At 41.3% G+C, this 26,221-nt stretch overlaps 1 pseudogene; it reads left to right on the top strand.

The window, feature by feature from the left end:
* Positions 1-1,387: 1,387 nt before the first annotated feature.
* LOC138666537 (zinc finger protein 850-like) overlaps positions 1,388-26,221 on the top strand; it is a 112,160-nt pseudogene continuing 87,326 nt past the window's right edge.

Raw genomic sequence — 26,221 nt, 5'->3', positions numbered from 1 at the left:
GTGTTTCTGGTAATCAGACTGACATTCAAGCGCAGTCCAATGTTTCAAATTCACCCATAGACCTGTATGGGTGCGCGTGATTCGGTTATCAGATGCACTTGCAGCATGCTGCGATTGTTTTCTTATGCCAAATTGTTATAAGAAAAAAAATTGCAGATGTGCATTGTCCCATAGCAAGTCAATGTAGAGTACACGGCACTCTGTAGATGGTGGATGCTGGTGCTCAAGTAGGGTCTCCAACCCGTATCAGCAAATATAAGAAATAAACTTGGCACTCAATTTTTTTGAAGAAGGATAAAGTTGTTTATTTCACATCCTGACAAACAGATCAATTGCTGAACGTTTTCGGTCCAACATGGACCTTCCTCAGAGCAATATAGTTTATCTCGGATGTATATAGTTAGCCAATTTGTCCTTCAAATAGCATAAGCGGTAGTTGATATATCGCTGTAGTGCAATAAAGTGGCTGTTTACTGTGATTTTTGCCGCAACTGGATGCCCGCTCCCCCCAGCGACATAGGACGCCAACAGCGCTGCAGCAGTAACGTGCACAGTGTATCTTGCACACATAGCGCGCTCCCCACAGCGACATAGGACGGCAGTAGCGCCGCAGCTATACCGTGCACAGTACACCTAGACCGCATGCAGTAGCGGCAAAAATCATTATCACAGTAAGCAGCCACTTTATTGCACTACAGCGATTTATCAACTACCACTTATGCTATTTGAAGAACAAATTGGCTAACTATATACATCCGAGATAAACTATATTGCTCTGAGGAAGGTCCACGTTGGACCGAAAACGTTCAGCAATTGATCTGTTTGTCAGGATGTGAAATAAACAACTTAATCCTTCTTCAAAAAATTTACTGCCAAGTTTATTTTATATTCATTGTCCCATAGCTGTCGACCGTTTTATACACTCGTGTGGGTGATCCCTAATAGTTGTTTTGTGGACAGATTCTCCCTCATGAGCTGTGGATCTCTGCAGTTCCTCCAGAGTGACCATGGGCCTCTTAGCTGCTTCTCTCATTAGTGCTCTCCTTGCTTGGGATGTATATCAATTTAGGTGGACAGCCATGTCTTGGTAGTAGTCATGAACGAACATGCTCGGATAACGTGCATTCTCTGGTGTTATTCGAGTATCTTAGACGTGCTCAGATAATGTGTTCAAGTCCCTGCGACTGCATGCTTTGCGGCTGTTAGACAGCTGAAACATATGCGGTGATTGCCTAACAGCCACAAAAGATGCAGCCGCAGGGACTCCAACATTTTATCCAAGCAAGCCCAAGATACGTGGATAACACTCAAGCATGCTCAAATAACATATTGTCCGCACACGTTCGCTCATCACTACTTGGTAGGTTTGTAGTTGTCATACTCCTTCCAGTTTTGGATGATGGATTTAACCATGATGTGTGAGATGTTCAGAGCTTGGGCTTTTTTTTATAACCTAACCCTACTTTACTTTTATGCAACTTTATCTCTGCCTGTCTGGTGTGTCCCTTGGTTTTCATGATACTTTTTGATCCCCAATGTTCTCACACAGACCTCTGAGGCCTTCACAGAACAATTGTAGTTATACTGAGTAGAAACTAAACACAGGTGGACTCAATTTACTAATTCTATGACTTCTGGAGACAATTGGTCACTCAGGATTTTATTTAGCAGTATCATACTACAAGGGGCTAAATACAAATGCATGTCACAATTGTTAAATTTATATTGTTAAAATAGTAATAAAAAAAATGTATCATTTCTTTTACACTTCACAAATACTTGCTACTTTGTGTTAGGGGGTCACATAAAATCCCAGTTTCCCAAGCAATTCCCAGCAAGCAGTCTGTAAAAAACGAGTATCACACAGATGTCATCTATATGATGCCCACATTTTTTTTTGTATCAAATCCAATAATTTCAATGACCAAATTTTGCTCCAAACTGGCCCAGAGTAGCACATTTCTTACTTTTTTATGTGAACAGGGCATAACTAAATTGCTGTGGGTCTCAGGGTAAGCTTTGGACCTGCGAGCTATACATGTCAGCATCATTTCTGCTGCCAGTGATTGAATATAATGTTTCTAGTAATTGTATTATTACACGGGATTCTTTATGATGTTATATCAGCTCATCTTCTTCCCATTCTGGTCTCTACAATATCGGATCCTCTCAGTGGAGATCTGCTATATAAGAGAATTTTCCTGACTGACCCATCAAGGATGGAGAGGAACAATGACAAGATGGCGGAGAGGATATTACACCTCACCCTAGAGATCCTGTTCCGGCTTACTGGAGAGGTGAGAGATTCTGATGACCTAACATTACATAATTCTTATCTATAGGAATAACAGATGGACAGAACTGGAGAGGTGAGGACTCTGGAAATGTCTGTAGTGAGATTTATTAATGTGTCTCTCCATAAACAGGATTACACAGTAGTGAAGAAGACCTCTGGTGAGCGCTGTCAGGACCCTGTCTCTGAGGGATGGGGAAGACCCCTGAGCCCAATCACGGGGCCTCCACCTCTCCCCTTGATACATGAGGACATCAATGATCAGAAGATCCTTGAACTCGCCTACAAGATGATTGAGCTGCTGACTGGAGAGGTGACACCGCTGGGAATCCTGGGACATTATACAGTAACGCTATGAAGGGATTGGGGGATGACCGTATCATTGTATGTGTCAGGTTCCTATAAGGTGTCAGGATGTCACAGTCTATTTCTCCATGGAGGAGTGGGAGTATTTAGAAGGACACAAAGATCTGTACAAGAACATCATGATGGAAGTTCCCCAGCTCCTCAGGTCACCAGGTAATATACAGGGACTGAATTATTTCTTTACAAACAGATAATTATAGACCGTGTGTATTTAGTTCTGTCTGTTTCCTCCAGTTCTAGCCAGTAACATGACAACACCAAAGAGATGTCCCTGTCCTCTTCTTCCACAGGACTGTAAACAAGAAGTCCCCAAGGCTCCTCAGGATGATCAGGTAGATGGAGAGAAGGTTTCATGAGATCTCGCCTATGATGTGTAGATGGCTGTGAACGTCTTGTACTCAGTCTTGTTTTATCCACCAGTATTATATGTTTTATACTTGGATGAGAACAGTGGAGATGGCAGGATTAGAGATGATCATAGATGTGACTTCTCCATCTGTCTGTGACTTGTACAATATTTGTTTCAGGGTGAAGATCTGACCCATGTTAATACTATAGAGAAATATGTGAGGGGTGATGAGCAGTGTAACGAGGAGATTCTTTCGGATGACAGGGCAGGTGAGTAATGGCCTCTATGTTTTACTTATTCACTGATTGGTATAAATATATGTTTGATTCAATTGAATTTGCACTATGTTCTGTACTGCTATGTATGCCACATGACCAGCAATGCATAAATTTAGCTATGAGCTATGAGAAATTAATTTTTCGGAGGCATCTGTTTAATGCCTTGATAAATTTGTATTCTGAGCTGGGAATCTTCCAAGAGGAAAACATTGGGACATTTTAACCGTCCAAAAATTATCCAATTTTTGGGAGTTTATTCTTGGATCTACCCTGTGCAGGGCAGGGTTCCATCTCAGAGGCAGCACTGTATGGAACATAATGGACAGGCGAAAGATTTCTGACTGTTTAACAGCAGTAGTGCAGTTTGAAACATAATGGACAGGCAGGAGATGTCTTTAGCACTGGCTGCCTTTTCAGTAAAGGTACCTTCACACTCAGCAACTTTACAACGAGAACGACAACGATCCGTGACGTTGCAGCGTCCTGGATAGCGATCTCGTTGTGTTTGACACGCAGCAGCGATCTGGATCCTGCTGTGATATCGCTGGTCGGAGCTAGAAGGCCAGAAATTTATTTGGTCGTTAGATCGGCGTGTATCGTCGTGTTTGACAGCAAAAGCAACGATGCCAGCAATGTTTTACAATGGTAACCAGGGTAAATATCGGGTTACTAAGCGCAGGGCCGCGCGTAGTAACCTGATATTTACCCTGGATACCATTGTAAAAGTAAAAAAAAAAACAGTACATACTCACATTCTGATGTCTGTCACGTCCCCCGGCGTCCACGAGAGCTTCCCTGCACTGACTGTGTCAGCACTGGCCATAAAGCAGAGCACAGCGGTGACGTCACCGCTGTTACTGTGACGGCGCTGACACAGTCAGTGCACGGAAGCTCTCGGCAGCAGTCAGCGCGTGCATTAGCAAGCGCTCCTGCCGAAAGCAGTTTTAACCCTGTGGACGCCGGCGGGGGACGTGACAGACATCAGAATGTGAGTATGTACTGTTTTTTTTTTAACTTTTACAATGGTAACCAGTGTAAATATCGGGTTACTAGGCGCGGCCCTGCACTTAGTAACCCGATGTTTACCCTGGTTACCCGGGGACTTCGGCATCTTTGAAGACAGTTTCAACGATGCCGAAGTCTTTCCCCTGAATGTTGGTCGCTGGAGAGAGCTGTCTGTGTGACAGCTCCCCAGCGACCACACAACGACTTACTATCGATCACGGCCAGGTCGTATCGCTGGTCATGATCGTTGGTAAGTCGTTTAGTGTAACGGTACGGTAAGGGTTGAATCTTGATAAACAGGCGGGCAGCAGCAGTTTCACTCTTGCATTGTTGATAAAGAGCCAGTTTCCCCTGTCCCCATTGATATATCTAATCATTGGAGATAGTTGTGTTAATCACCTGTCTTGGCCAGGCTTGGTTGCTTTCCCATACACCTGCTGTTCTTTGCTGTGCTCTGCGTCAAGTTTTCCAAGTTGCCTGTTGCATCTCTGTGACATCATCTTCCTAGGCCAGGTAGAGATTCACCTTTATCTTCGTGTTGAGACTTCAGTTGTTCAGAATGCTCCAACAATTCTTTTACATTGTGCTATCATCTTGCATGTTTGTATAATTTCTGCATACACTCAGTCCTGTTGGTAATTCTCTGCTACCCAGTTTCTGGACTAACCCACACTTGCAGTAAGCATACCAAACTGGTATTGGACTGTTAAGATTGTCGAGTTGTTTTTCAACTCTCCTGTGATTTCTGCAGTTTCTCAGTAGTGACAGTTAACACTCTTAGCCACCTGGATTAACGCACTGTTTGCATTAAGCATATGAACTGTCATTATTCAATATGCTGAAAAAGAAAATGGACAGCACCTCCAAAAATCATACATTGATCTATTGCCGCTAGGCAAAAATATTTATAGCTTAACATGAGGCTCTTAGTTTAACATTCTGATCAGAGTGTATGAAGCCTACTGCTATATCACCGCAAACCTCTTAGTGGGTCCCTATTGCCAAAACGGAGCGGAGCCGCACACCGACCACCGCCGCAGCGACAATGCACCGGCAGGGCAGATGGCCTGAGGCCCCACAGCACCCATCCTGCAAGACAGCCCCCATGACTCCAGACCGCGCCTCCCCACCTGCACAAAGCCACAGCAACAATGGCCACCACACAGCACCCACACCAAATGAAAGGAGTATTGAAACTCGCCTTCCTCAGGCTCTCCAGTGAGAGCAAAAATGGGCTAAACCTGTTATGCTGTGCTATCAGGCAACACAGTGTGCAGTAATCAGCGCACATACAGTGATATGGCAATAACCCCAAAAAACAATAGAACAAGCTCTGAGACGTGGAATCTCTGCAGACTGCAATACCTGAACCTATCCTCACACAACTAAAAGCAGCAGTGGATTGCGCCTAACACTACCTATGCAACTCGGCACTGCCTGAGGAGCTGACTAGCCTGAAGATAGAAATACAAGCCTGACTTGCCTCAGAGAAATACCCCAAAGGAATAGGCAGCCCCCCACATATAATGACTGTTAGCAAGATGAAAAGACAAAACGTAGGAATGAAATAGATTCAGCAAAGTGAGGCCCGATATTCTAGACAGAGCGAGGATAGCAAAGAGAACTATGCAGTCTACAAAAAACCCTAAAGCAGAACCACGCAAAGGGGAGCAAAAAGACCCACCGTGCCGAACTAACGGCACGGCGGTGCACCCTTTGCATCTCAGAGCTTCCAGCAAAAGAGAATAGCACAGCTGGACAGAAAAAACGGAAACAAAAACAAAGTAACACTTATCTAGCAGAGCAGCAGGCCACAGGAAAGATGCAGTAGCTCAGATCCAACACTGGAACATTGACAAGGAGCAAGGAAGACAGACTGTTAAAAATCGTTATTTAGCAAAAATATCTAATCAAGACTTAACCAGGTGCGTTATTCTTAAAAGAAAAATGTCATGATATTCTGACGAAAGTATAGTGGTTTATTGAGTTATCCACCATCGCAGCAAAAACATAAAAGGTAGATGAAACAATTACAAACAGAGTGTCCATGTGTAGATATCAGCGCTTCTCCTGTTACTCATCTTTCCAGGGTCCTGAATGGTAGAAGTCATCTGTCTGTGTGAAAGTCTGAAGTCATCATGGCATGGAGTAGCTAACAGCTGTTGTTCCTCGTGTCTTGTCCCATGTCCATGGAGAATGATGGTGAAGGAAGGGAGGTGACCGTCCCACGTGACAAAAAGCCCCCCACCCCCTCCTAAGAGACGTTTATATATGGTTTCTACAGATCACGTGTCTTCTGTATATGGAGTTAACGTATACTCTGAGCTACATACACAGAAATAGCTTTTCATAGTGTCAGCAAGAAGCAATGTGCTCGGTACAGAATAAAAATAAGAATAATTAATATTTAACAATTCCCCCTTTTGAGGGTGACAGACATTGATTGGAACCCTCAAATTAAAATATTAATAAAATCTTCTTTCTTCTTTGGCAAAATGATGTAATAAATAATATCAATAATAATATTGTTATATGTTCTCAATAATATAATGATATGTAAATTCATGTCATGGTAGGCCGTGACTAATATTCATATAAAATATATTATACTTCCCTATATCTATTTGAAGCATCTCAGGTCTGATGTCATCTGGTCTTCATATTGATGTCTTCTTGGTTCTTTTAAACAATCTTTATTATAAGTCTTTTGAAATAGATGATAGCATGTAGATATGTAGAGACTGTGTGTCATGTGTCAATCAAAGTCCATAAATTCAAATGTTGATAAGAAAACAATGTTCATAGATGAAATGAAGCTTTAATATCTGTGCAGTGTCACCTTTAGAGACCTGGACTTACATTGGCTCGCCTTGGAAATCATCTGGAATCCTCATATCATCCGCACTGGTCTTGGGACAGGTGTGACGTCTTTGGTCAGCACAGCAAGGGTTACATTGACTCTTCCTTGCCAAACATAGCACCATAACCAGTCCTTAGTGCACAGGACGCATGTCAGGGTTATTACCTGAGTGTTCACCAGCTTTCATGGAAGTCTTATAGGTGATAGGAAACCACTGGATCGTGATAAGAACGTAATAACACAGTTCATCTTTGATACTGTATTCATAGTCAGTGATGGATGCTGTAGTTGTTGTCAGTGGTGACATGTATTGTATTTGACACAGTCTATTATTACTCAGAAATCAGAACATTGTTACCTTGTGGAACTTCTGGATAACGGCTTTTCTTCTTGTAACTTTTAAGAATCAATTGAATTTAGAAAAATGAAAAGTCTTTATTAACATAACGTCAGTATCTTGATTGAAGTCTTCATTCCCTATTCTATACCAAATCTGGTAATTTCCCTAACTTATAATATCACAGCGTACCATAGCAATCAATAATATCCATATAATTATTAAATGATATTAAAATGGAATTTATATTTGGAAAATAAAATAATAATAATAAATGATATATTATTTACCATATTCTTCATGTGATTGGACATTTTTATGTCATAGGTGTAATTTCTTTTTGAACCCATAGATGTCAGTGTGTCTTTTATGTAACAAGTGCTGATATTTAGTATTAAAACTTTATTAATTTATGTTCAGTAGACCAATAATATGTAAGTATGTATAGCCATGAACCAAAATAAGTATATATATATATGAATGAATGAATGAGTGAAAGAATTGTTGTATTTAACTTAGAATTGAAACATTTCTTATATAATGAAACCATATGATCACTATATTTGATAAAGCAATATGCTTGTAGACATTACTCTATTAAATATTGATTTTTCCTTGATGAAAAATAAAAATGAAAAATAAAAATTGAAGAAAAAATTAAAAATTAAAATAAGGCCTTCATTTGTTGATGAAAAAAATGAAAAATTAAAAACAAAAATTAGAATAAAAAATAAGAATAAGACCTTTATATGTTGATGACAAATGTTGAGATTATTTCTCAGTAACACATTTCCTTAATATTTTCCTCATGTAGATGTTGTCATAACCTTGGATTACCAAAATATTGAAATTATGCAACTTTGCATATAATACCCTTAATTGAGGAAAAAAAATGACATTTATAATATTTATTGTTATTATACCCAATAATACCTTATTAATATGTCTTTATTAAAATGTGTAAAGAAGAGGTATTGATGAAATGTGATGATGTGATCAAGATCAAAAACACATTTCCCCCTTAATATCAAAAAATATTATTTTATGAAAAAATTAATTTGTAAAAACCCAAGTGAAAAATCATTATTTTTATAACTGTCATATCAACTTGTGCCATATATTTGTTTGAAGATGTGTACTCATCTATGTAACCATAAAAAAACACTGAATATGAAAAAAATTGTCATTTGGAAAAATTATTCTAAATGTAGGTTTTCTTGATAAACCATATTGATGTGTTATTGTACTTATTAAATAATAATAACTAAAGAAATATATGTTGAATAATAATATTTAAATATATCTTAATATTCTAATAATTTAACTGAATCTTATTATTTATTAAACACAAAGTTGTTGTTTTTTTTTTTTTTTCTTTTCTCTCAAACATACCATAAATCATGAGGCCTCAGTCAAACTGTGCATCCACATTCCACATTCCACATACCACGCTCTGGTCACTCTTACATTGGATTCACCCTTAGCAGCTGCCCATATTCTCTGTTACCTGTCACTCAAACTGTGACACACATAGACGTTCACAATACATTTCACATACAAAGAATAAAAAACATGTATATTAACCCAAAATATTGTATCCTAATTATCAATCAATGCGCATTGTAATCTATTAAATTTAGTATTCTAATATTCCTTTGAATATTCCCCAAATATTATCTAACACTATGTTGTAACCTATAGAAAGGACTCCTCCATTTACAAGAAACCCGAGTTGAATGTTTCACAGCTAATCCTGGAACAAGCCTGTAACTGAATCCGGTTGAATGCAAAGCCTGAGGAAAATTTCTAAAACTAAAACAAGGCTATATGATATTCTTTAACTCACAGTTGTCACGTCATGCACCATGCAGTGGAAAAAACATAATGTTACAGAAAAATATGTAGTACACACATTTTTAGGTATTAGACATATTATTTATTTTTAAGTGTTAAATATATAAAAATCATGCAGTTAATATAACTTCCTGTGTGAATAAGACATAAATTCATGAAACAGGTATTTTTTGTTCAATCCTCGCTTTGAAAGTAAAATTCTAAGGGAAATGAAAGATAAAGGTTAATTTCATATTTATTTCAAAACAAAATAATTTAAATATCTTATACATATGTATATATTTAATAAATGTATTTAATTGTAATTCTAAATATTTTTTACTGGAGTAAATTTTAATTATTTCACTATATATATAAAAATACAGTTAATATAATCTCTATTTATACAAATATGCTACAGTATTTACTGTATACTATATTAATATATATAACTGCAGAATTATATTGAATAAAATAATTACATATTAATAAATAATACATTGTATAACTCATCATATAATATAATTACATATTTAGCCAATTCCTATCCCAAAATGTAACTCTCTGTCGATTATCTGAAATGCTGTATTTAGTAAGGTCAGTTTTAACCCTATGGACTCTTTGAAGAACTGCTGTGATAATGGAGTGTTCAGCTGAGCTCCCCCTGGGATACTCACCTGCTTCCGTCTGTCAGTCTCCGCCATCTTTACAGAGAGATCTGAGCCTTCAGATTTTAAATCTTTCAGAGAAATTTCTTTAATAGACTCCTGAATCTTTTCATACGGTTTGTAACAAATATGTAATTTTCTTCGTACTTCATAGATTTGATTTTGGATCAGTTTTGGAGATTTTGATTTTGGCTTTTGATAAGATTGAATTCTGACTGGTTTCAAAAACTTAGTAAAATGTGTTTTCCTTTCAAGATTCTCGTGTTTTCTAGAAAAATCAAGGGATTGGGCGCATTCGTATAAAGAATTTTTCTGTGTAGCAATTATACGAGATACAGGATTTAAGAATTTAAATTTGTTTACAAAACAATTTATCATGGATTGTTGATTCAAATTCGTACAGACCAATTTATAAGTCCTTTCAAAAATGGACATGAATGTAAAAGTACATTCTTTCTGGCCAATCTTCAATTTTAGAAGAATATCAAGATCTGGATAATTTTCTTTTAATCCACAGAAAATCAAAATTCTTAATCTTTCTACATCAGTCATATTTTCATACTCCTCATTCTGCATTTCTAATGAATATCTTCTCATAAAAGTTACTGGCAGCCAAATTTTAAACAAATTATTTTTCTCCTGATTAGTCAAATCAAACTTATCAGCAAAACTCTCAAATATCTCTGAATTTCTGCACACATGGATTTTGTCATCATATGCAGGAATGATTTTGCATAATTTTAGCAGGATTTTCCTAGATTTAAGTTGGAGTTGGGCCTCTGAGTCGTCTATTTTTAGTGGCCCTTGTACATCTGTCCCTCGTAGATCATCTTTGTCAATTGTCATGTCTCCTTCACTTCCTCCATCTTGTTTTTCATCTTGTGTCACAAAGTCAATGTCACTTTGGGTGGTCATCGTCATTACAGATACGTGCGTCACATCTTTCTCACTCTTCTCATTACAGTCAATCTTGGGAACATCATTCGTTTCCTTAGAAATTCTTTCTACACTGTCTTTTTTGGACTTCTCTGTCACAAACTCGTTAAATACATAAACCATATGTAAAATATTTTTAAGTTGCTCTTTTTCTTTTTTCTTAAACATCAGCTTAGAATCTAAATTCGAATTCGCTATTCTGCATTCTGCAAATAAATTAGACCAAAATATTTCTAAGCTAGATCCATACAAACTTACAAATTCTATCTGACTTGATTTAGCATATGAATTTATCAAATCCATTTGTCTTACCTTGAAATCTCAGCTTGTAATCCCTTTGCTTTTACAACGCTGGGCTCCGGACTTCAGCACGGCTATTTTTAGCACATCTATCTTCAGCACTACCAGTGCTTGCTGTCAATCCGTCTGACACCTGTTAAAGTCTTCGTAATTCGTAGGTTCTTGTATGAGTTCTTTGTGACTTGAAGTTTTGAAGTGGAATTCCTGAATACTTGCACAATCTAGCGGAACTCTTCTGTCTTCCCCCGTGTGCAAGAAGAAGGAACTTCACGCAAAAATAGCACAAAAAATCAAAACTGGCTGGCTAGGCCAAATGTTAAAAATCGTTATTTAGCAAAAATATCTAATCAAGACTTAACCAGGTGCGTTATTCTTAAAAGAAAAATGTCATGATATTCTGACGAAAGTATAGTGGTTTATTGAGTTATCCACCATCGCAGCAAAAACATAAAAGGTAGATGAAACAATTACAAACAGAGTGTCCATGTGTAGATATCAGCGCTTCTCCTGTTACTCATCTTTCCAGGGTCCTGAATGGTAGAAGTCATCTGTCTGTGTGAAAGTCTGAAGTCATCATGGCATGGAGTAGCTAACAGCTGTTGTTCCTCGTGTCTTGTCCCATGTCCATGGAGAATGATGGTGAAGGAAGGGAGGTGACCGTCCCACGTGACAAAAAGCCCCCCACCCCCTCCTAAGAGACGTTTATATATGGTTTCTACAGATCACGTGTCTTCTGTATATGGAGTTAACGTATACTCTGAGCTACATACACAGAAATAGCTTTTCATAGTGTCAGCAAGAAGCAATGTGCTCGGTACAGAATAAAAATAAGAATAATTAATATTTAACACAGACTCAGGTGGAGTTAAATAGCAAGGCAGCCAACGAGCTCACCAAAACACCTGAGGGAGGAAGCCCAGAGGCTGCAATACCACTTGTGACCACAGGAGTGAATTCAGCCACAGAATTCACAACAGTACCCCCCCCTTGAGGAGGGGTCACTGAACCCTCACCAGAACCCCCAGGCCGACCAGGATGAGCCACATGAAAGGCACGAACAAGATCTGGGGCATGGACATCAGAGGCAAAAACCCAGGAATTATCCTCCTGAGCATAACCCTTCCATTTGACCAGATACTGGAGTTTCCGTCTAGAGACACGAGAATCCAAAATTTTCTCCACAATATACTCCAATTCCCCCTCCACCAAAACAGGGGCAGGAGGCTCCACAGATGGAACCATAGGTGCCACGTATCTTCTCAACAACGACCTATGGAATACATTATGTATGGAAAAGGAGTCTGGGAGGGTCAGACGAAAAGACACCGGATTGAGAATCTCAGAAATCCTATACGGACCAATAAAACGAGGTTTAAATTTAGGAGAGGAAACCTTCATAGGAATATGACGAGAAGATAACCAAACCAGATCCCCAACACGAAGTCGGGGACCCACACGGCGTCTACGATTAGCGAAAAGCTGAGCCTTCTCCTGGGACAAGGTCAAATTGTCCACTACCTGAGTCCAGATCTGCTGCAACCTGTCCACCACAGAATCCACACCAGGACAGTCCGAAGACTCAACCTGTCCTGAAGAGAAACGAGGATGGAACCCAGAATTGCAGAAAAATGGAGAGACCAAGGTAGCCGAGCTGGCCCGATTATTAAGGGCGAACTCAGCCAACGGCAAAAATGACACCCAATCATCCTGGTCAGCAGAAACAAAACATCTCAGATATGTTTCCAAGGTCTGATTGGTTCGTTCGGTCTGGCCATTAGTCTGAGGATGGAAGGCCGAGGAAAAAGATAGGTCAATGCCCATCCTACCACAAAAGGCTCGCCAGAACCTCGAGACAAACTGGGAACCTCTGTCAGAAACAATATTCTCAGGAATGCCATGCAAACGAACCACATGCTGGAAGAACAATGGCACCAAATCAGAGGAGGAAGGCAATTTAACCAAGGGCACCAGATGGACCATTTTAGAAAAGCGATCACAGACCACCCAAATGACCGACATCTTTTGAGAAACGGGAAGGTCAGAAATGAAATCCATCGAAATATGTGTCCAAGGCCTCTTCGGGACCGGCAAGGGCAAAAGCAACCCACTGGCACGTGAACAGCAGGGCTTAGCCCTAGCACAAATCCCACAGGACTGCACAAAAGCACGCACATCCCGTGACAGAGATGGCCACCAGAAGGATCTAGCCACTAACTCTCTGGTACCAAAGATTCCTGGATGACCAGCCAGCACCGAACAATGAAGTTCAGAGATAACTTTACTAGTCCACCTATCAGGGACGAACAGTTTCTCGGCCGGACAACGATCAGGTTTATTAGCCTGAAATTTCTGCAACACTCTCCGCAAATCAGGAGAGATGGCAGACACAATGACTCCTTCCTTGAGGATACTCGCCGGCTCAGATAACCCCGGAGAGTCGGGCACAAAACTCCTAGACAGAGCATCCGCCTTCACATTTTTAGAGCCCGGAAGGTACGAAATCACAAAATCAAAACGAGCAAAAAATAACGACCAACGGGCCTGTCTAGGATTCAAGCGCTTGGCAGACTCGAGATAAGTAAGATTCTTATGATCAGTCAATACCACCACGCGATGCTTAGCTCCCTCAAGCCAATGACGCCACTCCTCGAATGCCCACTTCATGGCCAGCAACTCTCGGTTGCCCACATCATAATTACGCTCAGCAGCAGAAAATTTCCTGGAAAAGAAAGCACATGGTTTCAACACTGAGCAACCAGAACCTCTCTGTGACAAAACCGCCCCTGCTCCAATCTCAGAAGCATCAACCTCGACCTGGAACGGAAGAGAAACATCTGGTTGACACAACACAGGGGCACAGCAAAAACGACGCTTCAACTCCTGAAAAGCTTCCACGGCAGCAGAAGACCAATTAACCAAATCAGCACCCTTCTTGGTCAAATCGGTCAATGGTCTGGCAATGCTAGAAAAATTACAGATGAAGCGACGATAAAAATTAGCAAAGCCCAGGAATTTCTGCAGACTTTTCAGAGATGTCGGCTGAGTCCAATCCTGGATGGCCTGGACCTTAACCGGATCCATCTCGATAGTAGAAGGGGAAAAGATGAACCCCAAAAATGAAACTTTCTGCACACCGAAGAGACACTTTGATCCCTTCACGAACAAGGAATTAGCACGCAGTACCTGGAAAACCATTCTGACTTGCTTCACATGAGACTCCCAATCATCAGAGAAGATCAAAATGTCATCCAAGTAAACAATCAGGAATTTATCCAGATACTCACGGAAAATGTCATGCATAAAAGACTGAAAAACAGATGGAGCATTGGCAAGTCCGAACGGCATCACCAGATACTCAAAATGACCCTCGGGCGTATTAAATGCCGTTTTCCATTCATCTCCCTGCCTGATTCTCACCAGATTATACGCACCACGAAGATCAATCTTAGTAAACCAACTAGCCCCCTTAATCCGAGCAAACAAGTCAGATATCAATGGCAAGGGATACTGAAACTTAACAGTGATCTTATTAAGAAGGCGGTAATCAATACACGGTCTTAGCGAACCATCCTTTTTGGCTACAAAAAAGAACCCTGCTCCCAATGGTGATGACGATGGGCGAATATGTCCCTTCTCCAGGGATTCTTTCACATAACTGCGCATAGCGGTGTGTTCAGGCACGGGCAAATTAAATAAACGACCCTTAGGGAATTTACTACCAGGAATCAAATTGATAGCACAATCACAATTCCTATGCGGAGGTAGGGCATCAGACTTGGGCTCTTCAAATACATCCTGAAAGTCAGACAAGAACTCTGGGATGTCAGAAGGAATGGATGACGAAATAGACAAAAATGGAACATCACCATGTACTCCCTGACAACCCCAGCTGGTTACCGACATAGAGTTCCAATCTAATACTGGATTATGGGTTTGTAGCCATGGCAACCCCAACACGACCACATCATGCAGATTATGCAGTACCAGAAAGCGAATAACTTCCTGATGTGCAGGAGCCATGCACATGGTCAGCTGGGCCCAGTACTGAGGCTTATTCTTGGCCAAAGGTGTAGCATCAATTCCTCTCAACGGAATAGGACACCGCAAAGGCTCCAAGAAAAATGCACAACGTTTAGCATAATCCAAATCCATCAGATTCAGGGCAGCGCCTGAATCCACAAACGCCATGACAGAATACGATGACAAAGAGCATATCAAGGTAATGGACAGAAGGAATTTGGACTGTACAGTACCAATGACGGCAGAGCTATCGAACCGCCTAGTGCGCTTAGGACAATTAGAAATAGCATGAGTGGAATCACCACAGTAGAAACACAGCCTGTTCAGACGTCTGTGTTCTTGCCGTTCAACTTTAGTCATAGTCCTGTCGCACTGCATAGGCTCAGGTTTACTCTCAGACAATACCGCCAGATGGTGCACAGATTTACGCTCGCGCAAGCGACGACCGATCTGAATGGCCAAGGACATAGACTCATTCAAACCAGCAGGCATAGGAAATCCCACCATGACATCCTTAAGAGCTTCAGAGAGACCCTTTCTGAACCAAGCCGCCAGTGCAGATTCATTCCACAGAGTGAGTACTGACCACTTCCTAAATTTCTGACAATATACTTCTACATCATCCTGACCCTGGCATAAAGCCAGCAAATTTTTCTCAGCCTGATCCACTGAATTAGGCTCATCGTAAAGCAATCCAAGCGCCTGGAAAAACGCATCAACATTACTCAATGCAGGGTCTCCTGGCGCAAGAGAAAACGCCCAGTCCTGTGGGTCGCCGCGCAAAAAAGAAATAATAATCAAAACCTGTTGAATAGGATTACCAGAAGAATGAGGTTTCAAGGCCAGAAATAGCTTACAATTATTTTTGAAGCTCAGGAACTTAGTTCTGTCACCAAAAAACAAATCAGGAATAGGAATTCTTGGTTCTAGCATAGATTTCTGATCAATTGTATCTTGAATCTTTTGTACATTTATAACGAGATTATCCATTGAGGAGCACAGAGCCTGAATATCCATGTCCACAGCTGTGTCCTGAAGCACTCTAATGTCTAGGGGAAAAAAAAAAAAAAAAACTGAAGACAGAGCTGAGGAAAAAAAAATGATGTCAGGACTTCTTTTTTCCCTCTATTGAGAATCATTGGTTTTGGCTCCTTGTACTGTTATGCTGTGCTATCAGGCAACACAGTGTGCAGTAATCAGCGCACATACAGTGATATGGCAATAACCCAAAAACAATAGAACAAGCTCTGAGACGTGGAATCTCTGCAGACTGCAATACCTGAACCTATCCTCACACAACTAAAAGCAGCAGTGGATTGCGCCTAACACTACCTATGCAACTCGGCACTGCCTGAGGAGCTGACTAGCCTGAAGATAGAAATACAAGCCTGACTTGCCTCAGAGAAATACCCCAAAGGAATAGGCAGCCCCCCACATATAATGACTGTTAGCAAGATGAAAAGACAAAACGTAGGAATGAAATAGATTCAGCAAAGTGAGGCCCGATATTCTAGACAGAGCGAGGATAGCAAAGAGAACTATGCAGTCTACAAAAAACCCTAAAGCAGAACCACGCAAAGGGGGGCAAAAAGACCCACCGTGCCGAACTAACGGCACGGCGGTGCACCCTTTGCGTCTCAGAGCTTCCAGCAAAAGAGAATAGCACAGCTGGACAGAAAAAACGGAAACAAAAACAAAGTAACACTTATCTAGCAGAGCAGCAGGCCACAGGAAAGATGCAGTAGCTCAGATCCAACACTGGAACATTGACAAGGAGCAAGGAAGACAGACTCAGGTGGAGTTAAATAGCAAGGCAGCCAACGAGCTCACCAAAACACCTGAGGGAGGAAGCCCAGAGGCTGCAATACCACTTGTGACCACAGGAGTGAATTCAGCCACAGAATTCACAACATAAACCCCTTTCTTTGCAGTCTCCTGCTAATTAAAATCACCTGTGTCAAATGGGAGGAGTGCACGTCCAAAGAAAAAAAAAAAAAAAAGAACAGATCATGCAATATGCTGAAAAAGAGAATGGACAGCACCTCCAAAAATCATGCATTGATTTAATGTTGCTAGGCAAAAATATATAAAACTGCACATGAGGTTGTTAGGTTAACATTCTGATCAGAGTGCATGAAGCCCTCTGCCACAGTGTTGGTGCTGTGTGTCGGCCATTTTTGCTCTGGTTATGTGCTTGAGGGGCGGCACAGTCTGGAGATACTGGGCCGACTGCACTGGCGGCGCATGGCCGCAGTGGTGGAGGTCAGCGCAAGGCTCCGCTCGGGCGATTGGGACCCACTACGAGGTTTGCCGTGAAGTGGCAGTAGGCTTTATGCAGCCTGATCAGAATGTTTAAACTAAGAATCTCATGTTCAGTTATACAGTGGGGCAAAAAAGTATTTAGTCAGTCAGCAATAGTGCTAGTTCCACCACTTAAAAAGATGAGAGGCGTCTGTAATTTACATTATAGGTAGACCTCAACTATGGGAGACAAACTGAGAAAAAAAATCCAGAAAATCACATTGTCTGTTTTTTTAACATTTTATTTGCATATTATGGTGGAAAATAAGTATTTGGTCAGAAACAAAATTTCATCTCAATACTTTGTAATATATCCTTTGTTGGCAATGACAGAGGTCAAACGTTTTCTGTAAGTCTTCACAAGGTTGCCACACACTGTTGTTGGTATGTTGGCCCATTCCTCCATGCAGATCTCCTCTAGAGCAGTGATGTTTTTGGCTTTTCGCTTGGCAACACGGACTTTCAACTCCCTCCAAAGGTTTTCTATAGGGTTGAGATCTGGAGACTGGCTAGGCCACTCCAGTACCTTGAAATGCTTCTTACGAAGCCACTCCTTCGTTGCCCTGGCGGTGTGCTTTGGATCATTGTCATGTTGAAAGACCCAGCCACGTTTCATCTTCAATGCCCTTGCTGATGGAAGGAGGTTTGCACTCAAAATCTCACGATACATGGCCCCATTCATTCTTTCATGTACCCGGATCAGTCGTCCTTGCCCCTTTGCAGAGAAACAGCCCCAAAGCATGATGTTTCCACCACCATGCTTTACAGTAGGTATGGTGTTTGATGGATGCAACTCAGTATTATTTTTCCTCCAAACACGACAAGTTGTGTTTCTATCAAACAGTTCCAGTTTGGTTTCATCAGACCATAGGACATTCTCCCAAAACTCCTCTGGATCATCCAAATGCTCTCTAGCAAACTTCAGACGGGCCCGGACATGTACTGGCTTAAGCAGTGGGACACGTCTGGCACTGCAGGATCTGAGTCCATGGTGGCGTAGTGTGTTACTTATGGTAGGCCTTGTTACATTGGTCCCAGCTCTCTGCAGTTCATTCACTAGGTCCCCCCGCGTGGTTCTGGGATTTTTGCTCACCGTTCTTGTGATCATTCTGACCCCACGGGGTGGGATTTTGCGTGGAGCCCCAGATCGAGGGAGATTATCAGTGGTCTTGTATGTCTTCCATTTTCTAATTATTGCTCCCACTGTTGATTTCTTCACTCCAAGCTGGTTGGCTATTGCAGATTCAGTCTTCCCAGCCTGGTGCAGGGCTACAATTTTGTTTCTGGTGTCCTTTGACAGCTCTTTGGTCTTCACCATAGTGGAGTTTGGAGTCAGACTGTTTGAGGGTGTGCACAGGTGTCTTTTTATACTGATAACAAGTTTAAACAGGTGCCATTACTACAGGTAATGAGTGGAGGAAAGAGGAGACTCTTAAAGAAGAAGTTACAGGTCTGTGAGAGCCAGAAATCTTGATTGTTTGTTTCTGACCAAATACTTATTTTCCACCATAATATGCAAAAAAAATGATAAAAAAACAGACAATGTGATTTTCTGGATTTTTTTTTCTCAGTTTGTCTCCCATAGTTGAGGTCTACCTATGATGGAAATTACAGACGCCTCTCATCTTTTTAAGTGGTGGAACTTGTACTATTGCTGACTGACTAAATACTTTTTTGCCCATACAGTGGGGCAAAAAAGTATTTAGTCAGTCAGCAATAGTGCAAGTTCCACCACTTAAAAAGATGAGAGGCGTCTGTAATTTACATCATAGGTAGACCTCAACTATGGGAGACAAACTGAGAAAAAAAAATCCAGAAAATCACATTGTCTGTTTTTTTATCATTTTATTTGCATATTATGGTGGAAAATAAGTATTTGGTCAGAAACAAAATTTCATCTCAATACTTTGTAATATATCCTTTGTTGGCAATGACAGAGGTCAAACGTTTTCTGTAAGTCTTCACAAGGTTGCCACACACTGTTGTTGGTATGTTGGCCCATTCCTCCATGTGGCACATGTGAACAAAAAATAACAAAAACTTGATCTTTCATCTCTTCTCTCCTGCGGGGGAGAAGAGATGAATCCCGGCTTCAGCACCACACAGGGGGGACAGTGCTTAGTGTAGCGCTGTCTCTCCTGCACGGTCCGTGTGGTCCTCAGGCGGCACACGGATGCCGCACGTGTGCCACACTGATGTGCCACGTGAGCACACGGACACGGATAACTCCGGTACCGATTTCTCCGGTATTATCTGGACGTATAAAAGAGGCCTTTAACATAGTAGTTCATTGAGTCAGATCTCAGGATAATTTCTCGAGAAAGGACACAGTCCAGATATGACTGATCCTGGCTGGTGAGGTTGTGCATCTACTTAAATTGATGAGTAAAAACCAAATACAGAAACATAATGATTAACCCCTTAACGACCGCTGATACGCCTTTTCACGGCGGCAATTAAGTGTTCTTAAGCCACAGCGCCGTTAATTAACGATGCTGTGGAAAAAGTGTATAGCCCCCCCCCCCCCCTCCCCCAGAGTCGGAATTTCTCTGGGGTCTCGGCAGTCGGGGGTAGCTGAGATCCCAAAGAACCTGATTCAGGTCAGTTTTTGCTGACCCGGTGTTGCGATCGCCGTCATACAGTATAACGATAACCACACACAAAAAAGACAAGTCAGATTCTCCATTTAATTTCTCCTCTGATGTGATCGCTCATCAGAGGAGAGAGAAATTTGCTCCCCCGATCGCCCCCCCTATACTTCTGGAGTCCAGGAATCCCGCCTTGATGTCCCCTGTGTATTCTTCCAGGAGAAAATGAAGGGAGCATGCGCAGTGCACTCGCCGAGATCTGCTGGCCGGCGCTCAGCAACAATAGGACAATTTTCCTATTGGTTCATTTTGATCACTGTGATAGTGTCTATCACAGTGATGAAAATAAAAAAATGGAAAAATAATGAAATAAAAACAAAATAAATTTCCATTTTTCCATTAGGGTTAGATTTGGGCTAAAGTGAGTTGGGCTAAAGTGAGGGCTAGGGCTAAGGTTAGGGTTAGGGCTAAGGTTAGGCTTGTGCTTAGGGCTGTGGGTAGGGGTGTGTTGGGGTTAGGGTTGGAGTTAGAATTGGGGGTTTCCACTGTTTAGGTACATCAGGGGGTCTCCAAACACGACATGGCACCATCATTGATTCCACCCAATTTTGAGTTCAAAAAGTCAAATGGTGTTCCCTCCCTTCTGAGCCCTGCCATGCACCCAAACAAATTGTGTGGTCCATTTTCTTCTGATACCCTTGTGAAAATAAAAAAAAATAGTTCCAGAGTAAATTTTTTGTGAAAAAAAGTAAAAATTTTTGTTCATTTTTTTCCTTCCACATTGCTTTAGTTCTTGTGAAGCACATGAAGGGTTAATAAACTTTTTGAATGTGGTTTTGCACACCGTGAGGGGTGCAGTTTTTAGAATGGTGTCACTTTGGGTATTTTCTGTTATAGTGACCCCATAAAGTCACTTCAAATGTAAGGTGGTCCCCAAAAAAAAAAATGGTTTTGTAAATTTTGTTGGATAAACTAGAAATTGCTGGTCAGCTTTTAGCCCTTATAACGTCCTAACAAAAAAAAAATTTGGTTCCAAAATTGTAAACTGATGTAAAGTAGACATGTGGGAAATGTTATTTAGTAAGTATTTTTTGTGACACCACTCTCTGTAGAAGCACAATATGTCCCGAAAAACTACCTCAGAATCAGTGGGATACGTTGAAGCGGTCCAGAGTTATAGCCACATAAAGTGACAGTGGTCAGAATTGTAAAAATTGGCTTGGTCATTAAGCTGCAAATTGGCTCTGTTACTAAGGGGTTAAATATTCTGCAGTAAATAAATAAATAGCATAGTGCATGAAAATAATATATGGTGCTTAGTTAACATGTTTTTTAATTAAAAAAAATGCGAAAACCATCCCGCCTCTTCACAGTGACCATAGTTGATAGCCCTAACTGTAATATTATAAAACTCTTACCGTTTATCAAGTGACATGTATGTAGATAAGGGCCGAGAGGGACTGAGCCCAACTAGTGGACACACAGCCATGGGAAACCACATCAATAATGCCCAGCTCAGGCCTGGGTCACATGCGTAATACGCAGAAATGATCCCAAAACAGTGATCCGTATGTCATCCGTAGGCAGGGTGTGGCAGCGTATCTTGCACATGTAAACCTCCGTATGTAATCCGTATGGCATCCATACAGCGAGATTTTCGCGCCGGCTTGCAAAACGGATATACAATGGATCCATGGGCTGAAATATTCATGAAAATATATATACGGTGTATATAGATATGTATGTATGTTTAATACAGCACTTGTTAGCTTAAAAGCCGGTAATTCAATTGCCGACTTTTGCTATCTCCTTCCCAAACCCGACAGGATATGAGACATGGTTTACATACAGTAAACCATTTCATATCCCTTTTTTTTTTTGCATATTCCTCACTACTAATGTTAGTAATGTGTTTTGCAAGATTTGGGGGCTCTAGCTGTTAAAATAAAGGGTTAAATCGTGGAAAAAACTGGCGTGGGCTCCCGCACAATTTTCTCTGCCAGAGTGGGAAAGCCAGTGATTGAGGGCAGTTATTAATAGCCTAGAGAGGGACCATGGATATAGGACCCCCAGCTACCCCAGAAAAGGCGCATCTGTAAGATGCGCCTATTCTGGCACTTAGCCTCTCTCTTCTCACTCCCGTGTAGGTGTGGAATATGGGGTAATAAAGGGTTAATGTCACCTTGTTATTGTAAGGTGATCTTAAGCCAGGTTAATAATGGAGAGGTGTCAATAAGACACCTATCCATTATTAATCCAATAGTAGTAAATGGTTAATAAAACACACACAAATTATGAAAAAAGTATTTTAATGAAATAAAGACACAGGGTGTTGTAATAGTTTATTATACTATTATTATTTACTTTCAATCCAATTGAAGACCCTTGTCACCTGAAACAAAGTTAAAATAAAAAAACAACAATATCCCATACTTTCCGTCGTTCAGTCTTGTCCCACGCTGTAAATCCATCTGAAGGGGTTAAAGATTTTTATAGCCTGGAGCCTGCTAATGCAACTGTGCTCCTGACTGAAAAATCTTGTGAATGAATGGAAGCAGGGGAACATAGTTACTTAAACTCGCGGTGATGCGCCCCCTGCTGGTATAACCTTATATGAACTCGAATGTGAGAAAATATTCTGAAAAATTCCCACGCTCAAGTTCATATGAGGTTATATACAGCTATACTATGTGTAGACATTAATTTTATCTATTCTATTCTAACCTGTCAGTGTGATTTTACTGTCCACCGCGCTGAATTACCGGCTTTTCTCTAGAATACCGCTGTGTATTTCTCGCAAGTCACACTGATGGTCCGTGTGTAATCCGTATTTTTCTCGCCCCCATAGACTTTCATTGGTGGATTTTTTGCGCAATACGCTGACAAATGCAGCATACAGCTGAGAAATATACGACAGATAGGATCTGCCCCATAGAAAATCATTGGTCTGTGTGCATTGCGTAGTTTTGCACCTCTCATACGTCCGTAAAACTCGCTAGTGTAACCCCGGCCTCACAGGAAAGAAAGGCAGGCCTCACCTTTATATGCACATGATGCAGACACAGAAGAAAATCCAAAGGTATGAACTGGGACATAAACTGGTGTGCATGCAGCATATAAACGCATGTTCACACTATCCACTAAACAGAAAACAAACAGACACAGAAACATAATGATTAAATACACTGCAGTAAATAAATAGCACAGTGCATGAAAATAATATACAGTACTTGGTTAACATGTTTTCTTATCAAAAAAATGTGAAAGCCATCCCGTCTCTGCGACCGTAGTTGGGACAGTCCAAACTCTAATATTAAAAACGTTACCATTTGTCAAATGACATGCATGTAGTTTGGCTCAGTTCTTCTCAGTCCTTACCTACATGCATGTTACTTGACAAACGGTAAGGTTTTTAATATTAGCGTTAGTACTGTCCCAACGACGATCCCCGTGACGAGGCAGGATGGCTTTTGCATTTTTTTATGAAAAAAAGTTAAGCATTAAGAGTTAATAAAAAGTGTGTTAATTGTCATGGTCCAGTCCCAAATTTACTTCCTTCTTTCCTCTCTCGGGACTGGTCATGCAGGGGTTAATGTCCTCAGCCTCCTTCTGGAGCTTGCTGGGCTATTTCAGTCTATCACAGCCTGCTGACGAGTGTTAGTGATAGCTCAAGCTTCCAGTTTAGAGCCTCTGACCCTTGTTCCTTGGTGGCCCTCCTGCCTTTGACTTGTATTCGCGTGTATGACCCTGTCTCTTGGTATCTGTCTCTGCTGCTACGTTCTCTGTCTGGCTTTTTGATTCTCTTGCTTGTACCCCGACCACGTCTTCCGTCTCACGTTTTTGGACCCCGTGCTCATGTTTGGCTCTGACCCTCGGCTTAGTATTTTGACTATGTGTATGGTTGCTCCTTCTTGCACTTCTGTTCCTAAATGTTTCTGACTCGGTTCGTCTGACCACTCTTTCATTACCTGTGACACCTGTGCTGTTCTCTTTTGCTACGCTTAGTTTTTAACCTCTTCCCTCACCAGCTCCCCCTGGTGGAGGTTTCACTACATTAATAAGATATACAAGGGGCATTCATTAAAGATTTCCCTTGACTCACTTCCTGTGGACTGAGAGCAATGAAACTCGGTTAACAGTTATTGGTCCTTCTATATATAGCTGCCACCTAGGGACACACACTTCTCCCATCTCTTCAAGCAACTGTAAACACCTCTCTTGTAGAAGTTAACAGGTTGCTTCAAAAGCCACGTTGTGACTTCGGAAATCAAAGTCTCATTATCTGGAAAATGCTTGGACGTCAAAAATAACTTCATTGTTGGAAAGAAATGGAAGTCCGATGGTGCGAGGTCAGGTGAATAAGGGGGATGCGGTACAGTTTCAAAGCCACAGGACCATGCTTCCATTTGGGCAACATGTGAGTTGTGAACTGGTGCATTGTCTTACAGAAGACGGACATCTTTAGTGAGCATGCCACGTCTCTTGGTTTTGATGGCCTCCCGCAATCTCTGCAGCAGTGAAGCATAGTATGCCCCAGTGATCATGGTACCCTTTGCTAGGAAAACCATCAATACTACTGTGTGCTGGTCCCAAAATACTGTGAGCATGACCTTGTCTGCCGAGAGTTGGGCACGTGCCTTCTTTGGAGGTGGTGAGTCATGATGCTTCCATTGCATCAACTGGACTTTAGTCTCAGGATCATAGTGATGGACCCAGCTTCCTTCCTGTGTGATCAATCTGTTTAAAAAGTCCTCGTTTCCATCACTCATCGCCAATAGAGTCTGAGAGCATTCGACTCGTTCCTTTTTCTGGAAAGATGTGAGAAGCCGGGGAACCCAGCAAGCGGATACCTTTTGCATGTGAAGATGGTCTTAGATTATTTTTTTCACTGATCACACACTAATCTTGACATTTTGGGCCAATAATTACAATGCGATTTTCCAAAATGGCGACCTGCACTTGCTGGATAGTGTGTTCATTAATAGCAGAGTGGGGTCACCCTAGAATTGGAGCTCTTTGCACCGAAGTCCGACCACATTTGAATTTACGATTCCAGTTCTTGACTACATCATATGATTGGGTATCATCACCATAAGCCTCTTTCATCTCATCGTACATCTCCTTTGGTGTGGCCTTTCAAATAAAGGAACTTGATGACTGCTCTGTATTCCTCTGGGTCCATTATGAAACCTCACACCACTCCAGCACCTGTAAAATCAAGACCGTTATCAGTTCTGAGTTGCAAATTGGCACGTAACCTATAGAGACTTATATCATTACACATGTGCAGTGGGTCAAGGGAAATCTTTAATGAGTACCACTCGTATGTACACAAAAATGATACCACTGACAACCCATCTGAAAAAAGGCTCTCATGTGACTGTCACTCAAAATAGTTATATCCCCTAGAACTTGATAATAGGAAGGTAAAAAAGAAGAAATGATCAGTTATTAAGGTTAAAATTGGTTGTGATGCCAAGGAGTTAAAAAACAAGTTGCACAACAAAATCCATGATATTCTCCACGCAGCAAGATTATGAGAGATTGCATATGGAGAGGGTGGATAAGTGCTGCCTGTTAGGCGGAGTTTTACCCTTGAGGGGCGTAACTAAGTGACTACCTGGTCTTCACTAGAGTCTCTGATGGTGAGAATAGGCTTGGGTTGTTAGGGTAGTCACCAGCTTACACTCCAGGGTAGTGCCCGGACCTGCAGCAGCTGACCTTTGGGTCAAAGGCACAAAAAGAAGCACAGAGAGCGAATACAGAGGCGTGGTTAGAAAGTCCGAGGTCAGGGCGGGCAGTACAAGTTCAATGTACGAAGCCAGCTTCCTGAGCGGAGAGATCAGACAGAACAAGTAAACAAGCCGAGTCAATAACAGGAGAGACAAAACAATAAAGCACCTAGACAGGGAACTGGAGACAAACTGTAACTACAATCTTAGCTCAGGCAAGGTGTGGAAGGTGGAGCTGCCTAATATATCCACTGCTGGCAGGGGATAGGCCAGGGAAGCAAAACTCTGCAGGATACAGTCCTATTAAATTCCTGTACAGTCTGACCATACCTCACAATAGCTAGATGGAGACTCT

Source organism: Ranitomeya imitator, chromosome 2 (assembly GCF_032444005.1).
Source record: "Ranitomeya imitator isolate aRanImi1 chromosome 2, aRanImi1.pri, whole genome shotgun sequence".
In the NCBI taxonomy this organism is placed as follows: Eukaryota; Metazoa; Chordata; class Amphibia; order Anura; family Dendrobatidae; genus Ranitomeya; species Ranitomeya imitator.
The sequence above is the reverse complement of the archived record's forward strand: the minus strand, read 5'-3'. Positions and strand labels throughout refer to the sequence as shown.